This window comes from Cyclopterus lumpus, chromosome 11 (assembly GCF_009769545.1).
Source record: "Cyclopterus lumpus isolate fCycLum1 chromosome 11, fCycLum1.pri, whole genome shotgun sequence".
In the NCBI taxonomy this organism is placed as follows: domain Eukaryota; kingdom Metazoa; phylum Chordata; class Actinopteri; order Perciformes; family Cyclopteridae; genus Cyclopterus; species Cyclopterus lumpus.
The window spans coordinates 11,277,566-11,292,274 of NC_046976.1; the positions used below are offsets into that span (position 1 = coordinate 11,277,566).

Consider the following 14,709-nt stretch of genomic DNA (forward strand, 5'->3'; position numbering starts at 1 on the left):
CTGTTGAAAGCAGCCTATCCAGGTCAAACTGTCACTCTCCACTGTATATTTTGATCTCAGTCTTGATTAATCTTACATTTTTTCCAAACTGACAGGTATAAAAAAGATTGAGTTAGGAAATACTGCCCAATTCAATATACAAACCTCGATCGCAAGTCAGAGTTTTCTGCAGCAGCAGGAAACATTGCAGGAATTGTTGGTTTCTAGCTGTGATGAGAACAACCAATGTACCATATTGTTTACATGGGCAATCAGCAAAGGGACATTAGTATCTATTTTAGTTGTAAACAGGCTGAGATCCTGAGAGAAAGAATTTGCAACATCACAAATAATACGGCGAGAGTTACCATGAAAGACACCACACCATAAGTTTCCTCCCAAAAGATTACATTTAAAGTCTGAGGCTGATAACAGTGGTCTCTAAACCTTAAATTACCTCAGCAAGAGATGTGGCTTTGGGAGATAAAAATGTCTGCTATGCTATGTGCGTCCCCACAAGACTCCACAGTGGCTGGTCTGGCTGCAGGCCCATGCAGTCTTTGGTGTAATCAACTTACATAGCGAGACCATTATGAGGAAGCTGGAAAGAAGAGCCTGGATGCCTGAAGGAAAGAACTAGAACGTGACCGTCATAATACTAAAAACAGCAGCAGACTATATAAAACTAAACACCATGGATACTATGAAGGGGAGTCCACCAAATGTGTATTGCCGTAAAAATTTACTCCACTGGTACTATTAAAGTGTTGCGTTATAGATGCATTTCTTAGAGTGATAACTGACAGTAAATCTCAAGGTCATTCAGAGAAGAACAACGCTGAAGGGTGACTTTTACAATAGTGTTGTGTCTGTAGCAGAGATTCATACATTCATACTCTCATATCCGTTTGATTAAGGCTGTCTAAGCGAAAAGACTGGAAATAGAGGGAAACCATTGGGTCTGTCAAAAGGTAACAAAATCCGTCCTACCAGCATCTATTAAACTCACTAATTAAGTTACATCTCAGTTGTTTATTCCGTACAAAAGCTGAGATGACAAAAGTGACAAGTTGCCAGGCAACCAGCAGAGACTTTAGGAAGTTACTGCTCCCAGCCAAGAAATAGTCAGACTTGTCACCGCCCCAAAAAAAAATAACTTTGTTTTTTTTATAGATTAAATAAACAAGATATAAGATGTTAATTAGTGAGCTTAAGAGGTGACATTAGATGAATTCTGTTACTTTTGGGCATAAAAAAAAAGATGGCTATTTTTCACTGTTTTCAGTGTGTATGCTAAGCTGCTGCCTGAAGCCTTATATTAAATGGACAGATATGACAGCGGTATCGAAGTCCTTCACGTCACATTTTTATTTAGTCATAGTTCAAGTCCACTTTTTTCGATATGGTGAAATATCAAACAAGTGCTAAAAACTGAGGCGAGTTCAAGAGAGTCAAAAGAAACACAACAAACGTGAGCCCTGTTTCCAAAGACAACAGTTTGTAAAGTAGAAAAACACACATTAAAGTAAAAGTCTTCAAAAGCAGCACAGAGTGGGACGAGGAATGGTTTGACCAGAGCTTCCCCATGACTGATCACAGCAGACAACAGTGATTGGAGCCTCTGGGGCCACGCTTCAAGGAACAAGCCATCCTGAAAAAGTTCACTGGACCCCTCTGTGTATATTTGTGTGTGTGTGTGTGTGTGAGAATGTATAGAGGGATGGAGTAGGGACCACACAAAAACCCTGCTAGGTCACGTGACCGAGGCGGGGTTGAATGGTGCTTTTTTGTTGGTCAGAGAGGGAAGTCATGGAAACAGGTCTATAGTCCCATTGTCTAACCGTGAAGCCTGAAAGTATGTCTGTGTGTGTGCATGTGTGTGTTACTATGTGCGCTGGAGGAGGCGGGAGGCGTTGTAGCATCAGAGGGACCGGCACTGCTTTCTTCATTCACAAGCAGAAAAAACGCCTCCATCATAAAGTGATCTTGACTCTAACAGAACAGTGAGCCCATCATAACATCTTTCTCTCTCTCTCTCTCTCTCTCTCTCTCTCTCTCACCCCTCTTATTCCAAGTGGGAGCATTTCAGAGAAGGTGTACAACGGCATAAACATGAACTGCCTTTTGTCTATAAAAAACACTGATGGCTCATGTTATGAAGCTGGGCCCTCATTGAAAGAAAACGTCATGAAGTTATGACCAGCTCAAGTTTCCACATTATGTAACTAATCAAACTGCGTTACTGCGGGGCAAATCAATAACTCTTCTCCAACACAGCGTCATGACAGGCATGTTTTACCACCACATGCCTAGTCTGGCTCAAACAAATGCCATTACGGGAATGAAAATAAATTACTTTACCCTCAGTCCAAAAAAAATAAATGTACAAATAAATGGGTAGATATCCGTAAAAACGCATTCCCTCCATTTTAACTGGCCCCTACCATTCATTCAGTCAAGCACAAGTGTCTTTCAATTTGACCAAGAGTTTAGAAATGAGAAAAAGAGCGCTGCAATCCCACTTCCTCAAAGTGCTAACATTGAATCCCAGACAGCAGGGGGGAAAAGTACCAGACAAAAGGCTCTAAAGGAAGATGTGCTTACACAAACACAAGTGTATACACAAGCAATAGGAGACATCCACTCCCCTCTGCTTCTCATTCATAAAACAGAGTGGTTATCACATCCCAGCTAACTGTATACAGCTCTTGAGGGATCTTCCATCCCTTAACTGGATTAGCGCTGTTCATGAGGAAGATAATAATGACACAACTCTCGTGTGCTAATTGAAAACCAAACGGACAGGTGCTTTGGGAAGCGCACGCACCTCAAAAAGAGCAGAGCACTCTGCCGACCGGGCGTGAGCTGTGTGGAAGTCCCAGAATAGAGCAGCGAGGATTATGCAAGAACAATGCTGTAGCTAAAGGCTTAGTTTCACTCAATTCAGAAAGAAAAGAGAACTTTTCTATGGCAGAGTGCGGTAATTACTGTAAGTGTCAGGCCTCATATGTTATGGTGGCCATCTGTTAAACATGTCTCTTTTCAAAATGTATGAAGACAGAGGGATGGATTGTACCAAGGGTGGAAATGCTGGGCCTCCTCTCTACCACAAGAAGAACAATTGTGTTCACTGTATGAGATCTCCTTGTCTTTCTGGTCACAAAATCCACAACAAACGAGATATGAATATTTAACTGACAATTGCATAAAAACAAGAAAGGCTTCTGTAAGGTATTTAAACATGAAGTCTCAGTAGGCACTTGGCTGCAGCTTCACTTGCATACAATCGTATATAAATACTGCTTGGAATTTGTGTCTGGTGGGGTTCCCCCCCCCTCCTTTCCCCTCCCCCCAAAGGTCAATTTTCCCTAGTTTGTTTTCTCCCACATTAAAAAGCAAAGATGTATGAATATGTAAATATTGTGCATTTCAAATGTTATACAAAAAAAAGATATTTTACTGCATGCGTGCGTGCGGCAGGTTTAAATTTTCCACATCACATTTCTGCAAGTTTCATATTGGACAACAACTGGGGTCCAGATGTTGTTAGTTATATCACAACATGCTGCTTCTTCTTAAACTTTTTGCGAACCGTAAAAAGATTTAAGGTTTTCAAAAAGATGAATGTGAAAACAGAAGTGTCAAACTGTCAAACAGTTACATTATTTTACAGCCAGAGAAAACAATGAATGTTTTGATTGGCAAAAACCCTAATACGATTGCAGGCTTGCTGAACAACATGTGACATCATACACAGAGTATTTTACAATACAAAGTACTACAACAAGCATTACAGTTATACCTAGAGTCTGAGTGAGGTTTAAAGCTAAGGCTCAGACCTGCTTTGTTGCATATGCGCCACAGAGTTAAATGGGATGTGAAGGATTGGGAATTTCCATTGCAAATGCTTGCTGAGCCACCAAGGCCAGGCTTTCATTTTGCCCTGCGTTTAGACAAACATACACAATCAGGATTGCTTTCAGACGATATGGTATCAGGGAAAGTCGTACACACAGGATGGTGGTGTGGATTCTGCTACCGCCATCATTGCACTGCAGTGCAGGTTTTCCCATGAAACTCCAATAAACAGAAGGTTTCTGTTACGCTTGGTGCCTTGCAAAGACAGGGCCACTTCGGTATGATTAGGTTTACTCAAACAGTGAACACTGGCGTTATAGCAGCGCTTCAGCACCCCTCATAATTCTAACATTCAGGTTTGGTACACATACAACGTTAACCTGCATCGCTGCATATGGAGCAAAATGTTGCTTCCGAAGTTGTTAATGTCATTGTGATTTTTGAATCCAAAGTACAGGATGACCCATTTTTTTGGTACAACATGTTTTTGACTGATGTGTATGTAAGTGGGACACGGACACACACACAGACACACACATTACAATAAGTGATGTCGATTATTTTGTCTGCTGTGAACTCCTGCTGCAGTGATGCACACTTCATATACATCTCTTAATGGAAACATGGTCTCCACTTAGCTCAGAGGATTACCATCGCTGCTGAAGCATGAAATAACCAAAAGGTCCTATCATCATCATAACTCAACAAACCATAATCCGCCGGTGCCTCTTTAATGGCTTTTAAAGTGTGTCAAGGCCCGAATCACTGCTACCAGTCACATTTTTAATGAACATGCCCTCCTCCAAAGTGCCAGTCTGCCATTCAGTTTGCCCAGCTTTGAATGCCGTGTCACTCTATCCCCTGTTGGGTTGTGCTAGCCTAGATCGAGATGTGCAAAAAGCATGAGAACATTTGGGATTGATTTGGCTATTTTTACATGTCCTACTTGAACTAAATGGTTCAGATACTCACAGGAAGAAGTCAGGAGCTGAAAAGGCTTATTGAACTCCTGAAAAAAATAACTGGAAAGCTAAATGGTGGCAAGAGATTGGATACTTTAGTGTAGAGCTTTCAGAGGGGAAAGAAAAGCAGGAAGGAATAAGCGATGGAGTACACCTTCTGCCCATCGGTCTATTATTTACAGGCTACTGGTATTGAGGAGTGAAAATGTACGTGCAGAGAAAGACAAATGTCCATGTGAACACACAACAGACAGGTTTAATAAAAGAAAAGTAGAGTAAGCAATCTCAAGAGAACTTGCTTCTTGGTAGACTAGACGCACATAGTAGCAAAGTATCCTCCAGAAGGACCACTGCGCACATACTCCTCCAGAGCAGAAATGACTCCTCTTATTAAACCATAACTCAGGAGACAAGGCCTCAACAACACTCATTACCTAAGCATATAGCAAACAGGCTACTGTTCCATTTTGCTGGCGGTACAATTATGGTCCCACCGATGACTATAATCACAAGTGTAATAAGTGCACTGATATTATGGAAGATCTCTCACTCACTCACTCACTCACTCACTCACTCACTCACTCACTCACTCACTCACTCACTCACTCACTCACTCACTCACTCACTCACTCACTCACTCACTCACTCACTCACTCACTCACTCACTCACTCACTCACTCACTCACTCACACACACACACACACAGTGTTGTGAAAGAATTCAGTCACTTCACAGATCAGGCATCTACTCGCTGCGACTGGCACAAGTGAGTGGGAACAAAGGAGTCACTGTGGCTGTCACACTCGCTCCTCGTTACACTCACCCTTTGCTCTGCCAGCTGTCTCTTCGTCCCCTCCCACAGCTCCCCCTCCCCCCCTCCTTTCCCAGCTGTGGCCATACATCAAGCTACCCTTAATTCTACACATGCAAACACATCCAATGCCACGCATGTGGTTGGGTGGCTTCACCAAAAATCCTCTCTTCCTCCCTGCTGGGTGCTCTTTGCCTACCCGGCATAGTGACCGAGTGCACTGTTAGAGGCACAATGTTATTCATCACCACGACCAGCGGCTCATCAGTATCACACCACTGCACGCAGCCACAACACATGAGCTCATGCTGGCGTCGTTATTCTAAATATTGTCTGTTATTTCGTGCCTTCCGAAGTTCTGTCCCACAGATTCTTGTTATTGTTCTTTTGCTCATTTCTGTCGACTGAGACTCATCGCCCAACCTCCACTTCATGCATGCCACACCCTTTCACCACCACACCCTCCCCACTCTGACAGATGCCCCATAGCCAATCATTGGGCTCACCCATTAATTTGCTAACCCCTAAACACTGCCCTCTGCCTTCCTATTATTTATTTATCCCCCGCAACTCTTTTTTTCTTTTCTTTTTTAAACATATGCTACACCCATGCCCTTCCCTCCCTATGTTTACCCACTGACAGGCTCCATCCCGCCCTGCCTGTCTGGTCAGTCACGAGCCAGTGCCTATGCCAGCTCAGGCTCCACCCTAACAGTGTGGTGGCTGGCCGCTTCTAAAAGACTTTCATCCCCCCTGCATGCCGAGCCCGGTTCCTTCGAAGCCATTTATTGAGGCTTTGCCAGTGGTTGCCTTATTATTGCTATGTTATAGTACAACTGTGGATGAGGGCTTTGCTTGTGGTACAGAGGCAGCCACAAGAAATGTGGCTGAAGTCAGTTTATTTATGGACATGATTCAAAGAACTTCATTTTTGCCTTTTATGGGTTAATTGCATTTAAACCACATTTATGGGAAACAGAGATGGAGAAAGATGGGGCAAAGAAAGAAAAACAAGTGGAGGGCATTCCTCTGGCCAGGCTTTCTTTGCTTTGGGTACAATGTCATTGGATGATGTAATCGGTGTATAGCAGATAACATATACTGTACATCTATTCACTGAATACATGGAAACAGAAATCAGACATGACACGTTGCACTTGTCAGCCTGCCCTGTAGATAGATACTGAAAAACATCAACAACCAACCACATTAAATTGGGTTGTGCCGGAACGTCTTGACCGCTCTCTTCACACTTTGTGTCAACAGGAAATGGGTTGCTTCACATGCAGATGTTGGCAGGAAGTGGCTCTCCTCCCTTCAGTTCAGAAGAGGCGTGTTCATTTACTGAAATCTACTTCTGGAATCTCCTGCTTCGCGCATATATATATATATATATGCGCGAATGTCACCAGATGCCGTAAGACTGTTATGCATCCGGTAGCTGTCCTGTTGTTGGGAAAACGCCACTGGTATTTCCTGTGCCTTTCTTCCACAGCACTGTCTGTAAAACGCTGCCGGACACACCCGCACACACACAAAAATACAAACATAGAGTGTTAAGCTTCCCCTCCAGACTACAAAAGAACAGACACAGCAACAAGCCCTGAAGGCAACATTAAATCCAGCTAGTCTGCCACTACAATACCTTTCTTCTCTCAATAGAGAGCCATGCTAAACCCAGATGAGCAGAGCCATGTTATTCTTTAGCTGGGAATAAGATAAAGGCTATGCACACTGACAACGTGTAACATCCACAGGAAATAGAAAACACTGATGTGCGGCCAGGCCAGCATGGACCAGCCAGGTTAACACGTGGTGAGGCAGGTGGTTTACAGATGGGGAGTCTGCTCACGCCACAAAAAGCAACAGAATCCCGAGCACAACACAATGGCATGGCTGAAGCTGAGAGACAACAAAGCACTCCTTGATGTTTGGTGTCAGATGGCGGGGAAAACCTGTGTCTATAGACACAACGAGATAGCTGTCAGGAATGACAAGAAGCAAAAACACTTATACGCATAAACAGGAAGAAGAATACTCAAACTGGAGGTCTGTCTTCACCACAGAAACACTCTTTACTACAGAGTGTTCATTTTTTAAAAGAGCCAACGGCCTCACACATTGTTTCCATTACTCAGTTCCCAACATCAAGCAGAATGGAGACAATAATAAAGATTTGATGAATTGTTTGTATGTGCTTATGAATGTCCATTCACCCGTGTCTGGAAAATGTAAAATAAACTATTTCAAACACTGTGGATACAAGTTGAAACATCGCTCCTTGTACAGAGTTAAGAAATGATGAGCTATTCATCAGCTCTCTGGTCAAGCTTCACCCGTTTGAGGGCATCAACATCACCCTTGAGAAAGGCTTTGCTGGGCCGAAAAGAAGTCTTCCTCATGCAGAGGTTGTTTTCCAGATGAATTACAGCCACAGATCACACCTTCTTTTTGCTAACCAGGGATGAAAGGCAGCGTCAGGGTGTGAGAGTGATTATGGCTTGTTGGAGCCAACAGAAACACGTCAGGCTGCTACTGAGCCTTAGAGCAGCAGCAGGAGAGAGGACCACTGGAGCCATGTGCAGGCCGATTCATTACAGATGCCCTGTTGAACGCTGCTGATGTTGGTCAATGCGTGGGCAGCAAGGGTCAGGAACTGAGCAATATACACAGAGTTCTGATGGGAAGGTCTTCTGAGAACGTATAAGTGAAACATGGAGAGGAGGTGGGAAAAGTGATGGCAGGATGGGAATGCAAGACAAAAGTGACAAACGAAAGTACATGAAGAGAGAGCAGAAGGACGAGCGAGAGAGAGAGAGATATCAAAGTGTCTTGTTTCCGAATGTCCTTCTGTGTTGTGATTTATTCAGAGACTCAGAGGCAGCCCCCACATAAAGCAATACACCTTCAATCCAAGGCTTGCAGTTCCCCAGCCAGCGAGAGTGAGCAAGCGAGCTGGTGACCTTGGCATGTTATGAGAGGCCCTCCACACCTCCTCAACCTCCTCTCTCTAGAGGTAGCCCTGACTGGTCTCATGGAAAACGATGGCACGTTGACATCGCGGAGGCCCGCTTCCTCCTGACAGAATGGGTTCAAATCCTTAATCTCAGCCTGTACATTAATTATGCAATACGTTTAAATATGTTATTGCACCTCTCCCTGCAGTCTAGCCTCAAGTCTTCCTAACAGAGATAACTTGAAATGAACAAGCTTGCTGCAACCATAAGCAAACAAGTGCATGGGGAAAGTATCTCAAATTAAGTGTTTTTTTTTTTTTTTAGAGAATCTTGCGAGGCAACACCAGCATCAACAATATCGACGATTACACACACTGCTACATATTATTACGTGTCTTTTGTGTATTCTTGCTTTCCTTTCAGTCACAGTAAGGAATAAATCAAGTCTCAGCAGAGTCATTATCAAGCCAATACATAAATCAAAGCAAATTGAGACACCATAATCATTGCTTAGACCCACTCAAAAAAAATGTAAAAGAAGAAACAAACAAGTAAGTCTGTTGGTTTCTTAGAAACAGTGTCAGTCCCCCTCCCCACCCAGAAAAACAACAGGCTAGTTTTATTTCCGGGCCACCTCACTGAACCTCTAGTCATCCGTATGTGCTGTCCACTCTCATCATGGGACGGCGTCGTTGAGGAGATCATCATTGTGTGTGCACCTGTGAGACAGCATGGGGATGACCTCTGATTGTAGCCTGGCTTCAACCAACACACACACACACACACACACACACACACCTTTGGTTATTCCAGGCTTTTTTTTTTTCACTGAGCATATACTGCAGAAGGTAACATGTATTTTCTCTGCTAAAAAAGAAACAAAAATGTGGTGACATTTGATTTATTTTCACTGCAAGCAAGCATCATAAAGCTAAACATAAATGCTGCAGGGGAAAGGACACCTCCTACTATTTGATGCACATTATAAGTTAGCCTCCGGTTCAGCTCACACTAAAAGTTCATAAACTTTCTCTGCACAGTGTGAAAGATTATTAATAACACTGCTGCAATGTAGTGAATAAACACACACAGTTTGAGGAGAGCAGAGCGGAAAACTAGGGCAACTCAGTCTACTCGCACTCACAATCGACAGTAGTGGGCAAGACGGTCAACGTACATTGGGCCTAAATTAACTCAGTCTCACACCTCTGATCTCTTCCAAGCCATTGAGATGAGTGATCTAACAATGATCCATCTGATCAAGCATTGACAGACCACCTGAAATGCACCGGATGGAAGTAATCATGATGTATGGATCAATACATGCATAGCTGTATGGAGTGAGGGACATGCACAGCTGAAACAGAGAGATCTTGTGATGACCCATAACACACACACACACACACACACACACACACACACACACACACACACACACACACACACACACACACACACGCACTACATGGCTGAGACACACACAAGCTATAATTAGGTTGCAGATGAGAAGGGAAAAAAAACTGTGTTTAGCACCTTGGTTACACTAAAACATCAGCATACGACTACTGAGGAAATTATGCAGGCACGCCTTGGAGGAAAAAAGCAACAACGATCTCTCCAGCACATGTGCAAACGTGCCATAAATCCTGTACTGTGTGATGCCAACGACACATACGGACAATCCTACTACAACAGCTGCATACAGTCGAGTAACACCCGCACACAACTTGACAATCCTTACAAAGTACCCGACTCTAAGCACTAAGTCAGTTCAAGCCTCTCACACAGCTGTGGAGGGGACATACCGGTTAGACCGAGAGACTACCTAACTGTTTATCTGATTGGGTCAGTAGGCTTGCAGGCTGAGAAATGCGAACAACCACAAACGCACACATAGCCAGAGAGCTGCCTAACCTCTCACTCAATATTTACAGAGCTCTGCGGCAGTACCACAGCTGGAATGCAGCGGGCAGAGCGAGCACGCAGAGGGAACCATATCAGTTTCTGGGTCATCTAGGGCTGCTTCACTCCGCATAAGGTCTAGACTTGGACTGAAAAACACGCCTGCGGATGTTCTCCACTTAAACAGATTCATATTCATGCGCTCCAACAACAAAACATATACATTTATAGAATCACAGGGCTAGATGGTTAAAATACATTATTGGTGCGTATTCCCATGCGCAACTGCGACAAGATCACAGTTTGCCATAAAACAACAACTTTCTACATCAGTTCCTCTTATTTATGGCATTTCTTTTGGAACAAGTGAAGAAATTTGTCGCTCTGAATTCAGCCCCAGGCAACAATCGGTACACTAAAGAGTAGAACATGGCAGGAACCTCTGAGATCTCTCTCACCCATCTATGTTAGTCTGGCTGTCTGGCACCTTCCCATCGCACCTCCACTACCTACCTGCTGTTTTAATTAACTTCGGTCCACAGGGAGCAATTATGCAAGGCAACGTTCATCTCATTTGGAACAGCAAATTAATCTAACCTCAAGCTGCCAAAGGACATGCGCAGCAGTTTGTACTGCAAGCAAGAATACCAGTACTTCAAATGACAAGTCGATTTTTTCTAAGCAATGGCTGTTAGCACAAAAAGAAAGACAAAGTGGCAGAGAGACGACAGGAATCTTTGGGCCCTGGTTTTTTTTGTCGTTACTAAAATGTTGCAATCCCGAGCTTTGAGGAAAATGAGGAGGAAATGAGTTTATTAAGATGGACAGATAGCAGGCCGAGCATACATCGAGGAGAAAACAATTTACATACCTTCATTTCCCTCAGGGAGCAAAAAATTGAAAGTGAGGAAGTAGATGGGAGAGTGTGCTGCAATGTGAGGGTGAGAAGAAAGTGCAAAGAGAGATGCTAAAGTGAGAGAGAAAGTAAGATAGAATGTGTTAGAAAGCAAGTGTAAGAGAGTAAGCTAATGAGAGAAAGATAACAGGCTGCAAGGGGAGGGAGGAAGGGAGGAAGGCAGTTCTGACACGCAAGAAGGTTGAACTTCGGGAGGTGGTGAGAGGATGCCAAACAGTAGGCAGTGACAAGAGATACAATCAGGAGCGTGTATGTGATGCAACTCAATAAGCGAAGGCAGGCACCAATCCTGTCCCAAAAAGTACTTTAAAATTGCCTGGTCATCTTGGCCTCTTTCCTCTAATCTGATTTCCTGGATTTTGTTTCACCATTTCAAATGAAACATGAAAGCGCTCTAGTTTAATTCCATCAGTTTATTTGGCTTTTGACTAATGGTGCAACTCAAGGCTGCCGTATTTTACCTTCTCACTTTTCATTTACTGCGGTGTTGCAACTATCTATGATTTTTAGGACCCTGTAGGGATGAAGAAATATTTATTTGGGAAAGCCAGCTAACAAGAAATGGAGGTTTGCTGTGGCTAATAAAGACTTGTTTTTGCATGTGTGTGCGCATTTCTTTTGACATGTAGGTCCCTCTGGTGGCTGTAAAACTGAAATATAATGCCTCTGGCACGCTTCAATTCTAAACCGGACAGATACCGACCAACGCTGTGCACACACACACACTAAACTTCACATACCGGTTTAATGGGGGAGTGCGCGGTTTGTTCCAAAGTACGAGTTGAAAATTGCCTTCCTTAAGCTGCGCCAGACCTGGATCTGAAAACAAACATCAATCTCTAACCCACTATCAACCACAGTTATATAGACAGGGTACAAATATAGGCCAAAACCTCATAATGCAAAACAGAATCTCTCAGTTCAAGTATGCCTCCCAGATAGAAACTAACATAAAAGAAGGCTCTTTATACTCACAGACAACAACAAGGAAGAACCAGACAATGTGTATTCGTGCCGGAGTGGTACTTGAAACCAAAACCCATACATCCCCGATAACAAGCTCTTGAGAGCTGCCCGTATATGTTCGTGTCAGAGACGTGGCTGAACATGTGGCGGTGCTTCGAGGACAAGTTTGCATGCGTTTATTGTCGAATTAACGCGGTGATGTGGGCACGCGTGCGGCTCCATCGCCACAGGGACAGCTAACTGGGCGAATAAGTGGACTCTCGCTGCATCAGAAGCGGCCCGGAGGGACCAAAGGACCACGAGAAGATGACAGCGCGCACTGATGTGAGCCACAGTGCAATGCTGCTGTGGTCTCTGACTGGTTAGAGTGATCACAGAGGAAATATTGAGCAACGGTTCTCAACGGTGGGTCTACAGACAACCAGGGGCCCTTTTAGGTACCGCTGTGGGACCAAAGGCATGAGGAAGAACTATTGAAGTTTTAAGTCCGCATCCAGCCCAATAGCACAAATCACACATTTGTCGTGTACAAATGGTTCAAACGTATTTCACGACAGAGAAAACACAGCAGTTGTGGTGGATCAGTGACTGCACATGAATCCATACATCGTAATCCCGAAATGATTGATGTTTAGCCTTTAGCCTTTTTTTTCACCAGTAGGTCTGGTCAAGTTTGTATCTGTACTTCTACCACATGGGGTGGCAGAATTATGTTCAACCATTTAAAGCCATTTGACCACTTTTAGCTTCCAATTTTGACTTTTTTGCCGACGACATTTGAAATACTTGCAACATGAACTGACTCAACTGGTTGGCAGGAAACTATTAATTATTGTTGCAAATAAATTGACTAAAATTAGGCATTACGTCATTTTATAAAACCATTGACATGTACATTTTCCTCTAAAAACCCAAGAATGTAGGTCATTTTCTTTTACAAATTAGTTGAGCTACTCCCCAACATGTCCATGAACTCCACTGCTAAAAACATAAGTACCCCGGGGTACACCAAGGATAACAACTTCATTTGGTTAACTAGCTTCAACCCAAAGGCATATGATCAACCGTTGTCAAGGGGTCATTGCTTTGATTCCAGTTTGGTTAACATGGATCTGACAGACATGAATTAGAGGGGGGGGGGTCACATTAAAAACTTTTTGGAAGCAATGACGTCCAGGTTTGAAAAGAGAGACGGTATGTTAGGCACTAGACCTCGAGAAGTGGGTGAACTGCCTGCCAGACCATAACGCATCCTGACATCTTAGCTGTGCATTTCACGAAAGAGAGAGACTCTCTCACTCTCTCGCTCGCTCTCTCGCTCTCTCTCTCTCTCTCATCATGCGAACAAGCCCGGGGAGCAGCGGCTGCTCGGTGTCTTCTCTGCCGCAGACGCAACACAACTCGCGCACTTGTTTAACAAAACCACGAAGTGAAAGCAGCTCCACGGTGAACGGAGTCACCGGCGTCTGCAGTTCAACGTGTCTGCGTGCGCGTGAGAGCAGAGTGCGCGGCTGCGATGCTTTCATCAGACATGTCAATACAAAAAATAATAATAATAATAAAAAGAGCAGCGCCCAAAAGCCGCTAAGGCCACTTGACAAAAGTAAAGCCAGGCGGAGGGACACAGAGAGAAAAGGGCGAGATGAGACAGCGTATCGCCTCGCTGCCGTGTAACTGACACGGAGACGAACCCCCAAAACACGGCGAAGCCTCAACATGTAGCGCAACAACACGCGAGGGAAGTGAAGCTACAAATACCACAACAACGTGTGCAAGAGGAAGAAAGCGGGCTGACAAACCTGTCGGCGCGAGGACACTTCTTCCACTAACGCGCTGATGTCCGGAGTTTGCGTGTGAGTGTGAGTTTGCGTGTGTGTGTTGTGAGAGAGAGAGTGTGTGTGTGTGTCACCTCGCAGTGGTGTGTCCTCCCTCCCTCCCGCTCCGCCGTATAGAGAGATACTGCTGATGTTTCCACTTCCTCTTTTCTTCTTCTGCCGTCTGCTGGCTGGCTCTGCGATGCCAGACAGAGGACGCATGCAGCCCGGCTGCTCTCACTGAGTCACCGGTTCGCGGCTGAGTGCTGGCGTTTCATTTGTTATAAATAAAGTCAGTAATACACTAGTATGTTTTTGTTTTAGCAGCTCTGGAGTCAGACAACTTCCCCCCCCCCTGAGCTCAATCACAGTATGTGAAACCTCGATATTTGGATTTAAGGATAATAAGTGCGTTTAACATCTCTGTCTGATTTCCATAGGCTGTGAGTAATGTGTAAAGTGTTTAAGTCAAGTTATAGATTCAAAATGCCCTTCAATCAGAAACATGTGTGAGTGATGTCACCCGCTGAAGTTCAACATTTAG

At 44.0% G+C, this 14,709-nt stretch overlaps 1 protein-coding gene across 3 annotated transcripts in view; it reads right to left on the reverse strand.

Annotated features, from left to right (window-relative positions):
* The window catches only part of elmo1 (engulfment and cell motility 1 (ced-12 homolog, C. elegans)), a 94,543-nt gene extending 80,267 nt beyond the window's left edge, over window positions 1–14,276 (reverse strand). The window contains exons 1-2 of one of the 3 annotated variants that reach the window (XM_034545009.1): window positions 14,151–14,234; window positions 12,126–12,204 (exon numbers count right to left, since the gene is read on the reverse strand). The gene's annotated coding sequence lies outside the window, so the exon portion shown is untranslated. Of the gene's footprint in view, window positions 1–11,340; window positions 11,493–12,125; window positions 12,205–14,150 lie in introns of those variants that run through there. The other 2 variants (XM_034545008.1, XM_034545010.1) reach the window with 2 other exon arrangements.
* Window positions 14,277–14,709: the final 433 nt, after the last annotated feature.